The sequence below is a fragment of the Cnephaeus nilssonii genome (genome assembly GCF_951640355.1).
Source record: "Cnephaeus nilssonii genome assembly, chromosome: 11".
NCBI lineage: Eukaryota > Metazoa > Chordata > Mammalia > Chiroptera > Vespertilionidae > Cnephaeus > Cnephaeus nilssonii.
In genome coordinates, this window is record NC_137082.1 from 43,963,506 (window position 1) to 43,969,291 (window position 5,786).

The following is a 5,786-nucleotide window of genomic DNA, read 5'->3' on the forward strand; positions in this document are numbered from 1 at the left end:
CTCACTCCCTTCCCAAGAAGCTTTGGGTTGTCAGCAACTCAGTGGCTGGCTGGGTCTTATCCTCCCTCCCCCCCTCCCCACCCCCCGCATTCTGACCTTATGGCATGGGCAGAGTGAAGAAAAGACTTAGATGGGTGCAGACTTCTCCCCCTCAAAGTTAAATTCCCCACATCCAATGGCCTCCTTTAGATCCAACTGTCATTCAAAGACCAGTTTCAAACTGGCAAAGGCAGGACCACTTTAGGTTGTTCTGAGATATAGTGGGAGCTGGCAGCATGAAGTGCACTCCACAACTAAAGTGATGAGCGCAGGAAGATGCAAACATAGTGCACTCCCTGGAAGAAGAAAAGTAAGTTATAAAACTTTTCATGCCATCTGTTATTTCTATGACATATATTCACAAAAATTAGTTTAAAATTAGTCAGTGACATAGAAAGATTGTCTTAGGAAATGGTTGTGCCGACGTACTGTAGTTCCTGTGGGAGCCAAACAAAGCTAGCTAAAATAGTAATTTTAAATTATTATTGGGTGGCTGTTAATTGTAGTCACCAGTGTCCATTAAAATTCCTGCCAACAGAAAATTTTTATCTTGACTTGATTTATGATAAGCTTAGAAATGAACAGTCGGTGTGGAACATGGTTATTTTACAAAACAAATTTCTGTTCATGGCTTTTGAAAAGACAAATCTGAAATCCCAACAGTCAGCTTGTGCTTGTATTTGGGAGTAGATTACGATGGTGTTTGTGTGAAGAGCACGAGCATCCACAGTGGATTAAGATTGATTGCAGAAGCTAAAGATTTTTCTCTTTGATTCTTTTGACTCCAAAGTAGTTTTTGCTCAAATAATATCAAAGGCATCTGATTAAACACATCTCCCAGCAGGATTTTATGGCGGGGTATGCTTTATTATGTACAGTCTAATCAGATTAAATAATATGGTATCAGCCAGTGAATGTCTTGTTTTGAAACAACCTGTGGAAATAGATTTTATCCCTTTCTTTAATCCTAATTTGGTGCTATTAACCAATTCCATTATTTAAATTGACTGTTAAGATCAGAATCAGTTTGATTTATCAGAATGTATTTCCCATTAATAAGGCTTTCTTTTTAGCCTCCTTCCTTAACCTTCATTTACTTTTAGTGCTTTGAAGACAAACATTTGCAAAATCTTTTCCCTTAATATAGATTAAAGTATGTAGACTGATTCCTCTTAAACTCTTCATAACTTTACAGTATAAAAACAAAAACCTGCAGAGTTTATATGGGTTTCTTTTAATGCAACTTTACTGTATAAGAAAGATGAAAGGGATTATAAGAGAAAGAAATAATAAATTAAATTTTGCAAAAGATAAATTTTCCATTCCAAAGAAACCCGATTCCTTTACTGACATAGAAAAGAAATCCAGAGGAATTTTAACTGCAAATTCATTTCCACTAGTAACATTTGAACATCTTCGTGGCATTGCTATATGACATTTAAATACCAGGAATGGGGAGAGGAGGTGCTAGCAAGAAAGCAAGGGAGGTACACAATTTTTCCACACAGCAGAGCTAACAATCTTATCTTGCCACAAGTGCTACCTGAGATCAATCAGCGCATCATTTAAATTTTTCCTTTTTTCACTGATATTCTGCAGCAAGTAAAAGTAGAAATAGCTAGAACCGAGCATCATCATCAATTGATTGCACTTTAGAGTGAGACTGCTAAGTCTTTTCACTGTATGCCTGTAAATTCAACGTTTTTCCTAGGCAAAAATGAGCGCAATGCTGTAAATGCATACTATGATGTAAAAGTCAGCATTTTAAAATGTTGATTTACAGGATTTTTGAAAGACCTGAAGCCTTCTGGTTCCATGCCCACCTTTGGCAGACCTACACTGAAGTCAGCGGGGGAAGTTCCTCCCCCGCAGTCAGTCTGCTGCTCTAGCTTCAGCCCCTGCCCAAAACAGGGCAGGAGACTTCTTAATCTCCATAAGCAACCTGTCCCAGTTTATAAACGTCACTGTCAGAATATCCGCCCCTGTTTAAATCTCTCCTGCTGCTGATTAAGGCCATGTTCCCTGCTCCTAACTCCTAGGAGATGCCCATCTTCAGGGAAGAGGAATTTTATTTAGACTGCACCTTGACTTTTTCCCCAGTAGCCTTAAAGATTCCTTTCTTTGGCCACTGAAGGTTTCTTCTTTAGGGCCCTGTGACCTCCTCTGTACCTGCTCCAAACTTCCATCCTCATCTCCCAAAACTAACAAAGCTCTGCTGAGGATCCCAGTCACACATGGTGGTTCTGCAGATTCCTATCTGTTAATATTGCTATACAAGTACCACAATTCTCTGGAAATGAGAAAATTATATTGCTGAATCACTGTACATTTTTACTAATTTGATTCTATTCCAACCTTTACTAAATTCCTGTTTGGTGCCAACACTGTGCTAATTCTGAAGATACAGAGGCAACAGTCACTGCCCTAAGAGAATTCACAGGATAGAGGGGAAAGCAGACCACAGGGGCTATGCTGGCCTAAAGCACAGAGTGGCATGGGGCACAGAAGTGAGGCCTGGTAACCAACAAGTACTTCCTGAAAAAGAGATGGCTAAACAAAGGAGAGCCTGGGAAAGGCATTCAAGTTTGAGCAAAAGCATGAAGGTGTTAAAACATAGCATCTGTTGTTTATTTTGATGGACCGGAAAAAAAAAAGTGAGGGAAACAGGGACAGATGAGCCTAGAATGGTAAATAGGAGCCAGATACTGTAGGGCCTTAAGTGCCTTGTCAAAGAGTTTAGATTTTATCAGTTATGAAATAAGGAGCCATTAAAGACCTTTTAGCAGGTGAGTGGCTGATAAGAGGAGAACAGGGTAGAACAGAGACACCAGTTAGAAAGCTGTGGCAGTGGTGAATGTAGGACATTTACAAAACTGGAACTACGGTAATAGCAGAAGGAATGAAGAGGAAAGATGGATTTGAGGAAGACTTGGAAGGTGTAATTGGTAGACTTTGAGGTTTAAGTAACCCGATATGGGTGGGGTTGGGGGATGGAAGGAGTCAGGGTATACTGATGTCTGAATCTCTACTTTGATGACTAGAAGTACCATTCATTCCCAGGCTAAAGGAAGCAAACCAAGAGACCCAACAAAGAAAGAAATCAGGAGTCAAACTGAAAGTGATGTCCACTATGATCCTCCAATGATTCTATCAGAAGCTAATTGGACTAGTCTTTGAGGAGAGGAGTAGGAGGGCTCTATTCAGAGTCCAAATTAAGACCACCTAACACCTTTGCTTGAAAGGTGGCTCCAGTTACTGAGCCAGAGAACACTACCGAAGAACCATCAGGGAATAAAAATGGTCCAGAAAAATGAGGACATTTAACCAATCTCTGCCCCATGATTGTATTATTATCTATATATATAAAAGCCTAATATGCAAAGTGTCCCCTCTGGAGTTCAACTGACTGGGAGTTCAATCACTCGCTATGACGTGCGCTGACCACCAAGGGGTGGCGTGGAATGAAGGAAGGCCCCAGCTGGCAGCTGGGGAAGGGAAGGGAGGGGAGGGCCCAGCTGGTGGCTGGCAGCCGCTAGGGACCCTACCCATGCACGAATTTCATGCACTGGGCCTCTAGTTATCATACCTAATAAAATGGTAATATGCAAATTACCATCACTCCGCTACGCCCACGATTGGGCCAGCGGGAGACACAGGGGGCGGGACTCGGGGTGGCTGGGGTGGTGATTGGGCCGGCAGGACGCTGAGCTCACGTTGCCAGCAGCGACGCGAGCTCAGCGTCTGCGCCATGGCTGTGCTGCAGCACAGACGGGCCTCTGGGGCAGTGAGCCGGCGTTTTGGAGGTTTGGAGGCGGCGCGGGTGGGCGGGCGGCGCGGCTCCTGGGGGAGGAGTCTGGCGGCAGTTGGGCCGCAGGAGCATGCGGCGGTGTCCTGGTGTCCCGGTGTCCACAGAGGACGCGGGTTTCCACGAAGGCAAAGGAGGCAGCGGCGGCCCCAGCATTCCTGGGTGGGAGGTGAAGGCAAGAACCCTGCCTGGGCTCCGGCCGCAGGAAGACCATGCCCCCGCCCCGCCTCGCCCTAGGGGCCCAGGGACTTCGGAGCTGCCGGCCACACCGGGTCCCGACCAGCGGACAGACAGCCTACACGTGCATGATTAAATCATGCACTGGGCCTCTAGTCCTATCTAATAATAGTGTACCATGTAAATTACCATCACTCCGCTACGCCCACGATTGGGCGGCGGAGGCTGGGGGGCGGGACTCAGGGTGGCCTATCCGGCCATTGAGAGGCACGGATCCGCTGCCACTGAGCGGGGCTATCCTGCTGTTGAGAGGCGCAGGGGGCGGGACTCCCGCCCCCTGTGCCTCTCAACGGCCAGATCCGGGCCGCTGAGGGGGTCCCACCCTCTGCGCCTCTCAACAGCAGGGGAGACCCCCTCAGCGGCCGCGGACCATCAAAAGTGGGGGAGCGAGCTCTGGCCTCAGTCAGCGAGCCACAGAAACCCGGCAGAGGATGGAGAGCAGCGACGAGGAAGACATGGAGAAGCAATCCACCTACGCCCCGTCACTCTGCGCACACGCTGCACCTCCTGCCCTGTGAAGTCCGGGTTAACCGGCCCGCCCCTGTGGGGCGCTTTTTCACCCCGGCCATCCGTCAGGGTCCCGATGGACTCGAAGTGTCCTTTCGGGGCCGCAGTCTGAGGGGCGAGGAGGTGGAGGTGCCGCCTGGCCTGCTGGGATACGTGATGGTGATGAAGAGCAGTCGGTGGGGAAGCAGGACTTTTCAGCGGGATCCGACAAGGAGGAGCAGGAGCTGGTGGAAACCCCGGAGGCGCTGGAGCGGGACTTCGACCGCTTTATTTGTGCCTCCGCCAGTTTCAGCCGCTTCACCCTGTGGGGCCTGGAGAGCATCCCTGGCCCGGATGCCAAAGTGCGTGCGGCCCTGACCTGGCCCAGCCTTGCTGAAGCGATCCATAAACAGGTGCCGCAGGACTGAGAACCAGCGCTTGAAAGTGGAAGCCACCGATCCCTTCACCAGCTCTCCACTTTGGATCCACTGAGTCCACCACCCCAATAAATGAGCTCTTTCACAGCGAAAACAAAAACAAAAACAAAAAAACAAAAGTGGGGGACCTGGGTGCCTGTCTGCTCCGGCACCAGGCCTTTCAGAAGCCTCCGCCGAGCCGGAGGCTTCTGAAAGGCCTGGTGCACGAGTGGACAGGCACCCAGCTCCACCGTGAAAAGCGAAAGCGTGTAGGGGACCCTACACGTGCATGATTCAATCATGCACTGGGCCTCTAGTATATATATAACTAGAGGTGTGATGCACAAAATTCGTGCAAGGGACTCGGCCTTCACAGCCTCGGCTGGCCCTCACAGCCTCTCGCAGCCCCAGTTTCGTCCAGGTTGTCCGAACAGTCATTCTGCTGTTCGATCTAATTAGCATATTAGCTCTTTATTATATAGGACTAGAGGCCCAGTGCACGAAATTCATGCACGGGAGGGGGGGTCCCTCAGCCCGGCCTGCACCCTCTCCAATCTGGGACCCCTCGAGGGGTATCCATCTGCTGGTTTAGGCCCGAACTGGCAGACAGACATCCCTCTCGCAATCCAGGACTGCTGGCTCCTAACCGCTTACCTGCCTGCCTGCCTGATCGCCCCTAACCCCTCTGCCTGCCTGATCGCCCCTAACCACTCTTCCTGCTTGCCTGCCTGATTACCCCAACCCCTCTGCCTGCTTGCCTGAGTGCCCCTAACTGCCTCTGCCTGCCTGCCAGCCTGATCACC

At 48.9% G+C, this 5,786-nt stretch overlaps 1 pseudogene across 1 annotated transcript; it reads left to right on the forward strand.

The window, feature by feature from the left end:
• Positions 1 to 4,512: 4,512 nt before the first annotated feature.
• LOC307107805 (ribonuclease H2 subunit C-like) lies at positions 4,513 to 4,995 on the forward strand (annotated as a pseudogene). Its single transcript has one exon. The product of its transcript is annotated as a ribonuclease H2 subunit C-like (transcript).
• Positions 4,996 to 5,786: the final 791 nt, after the last annotated feature.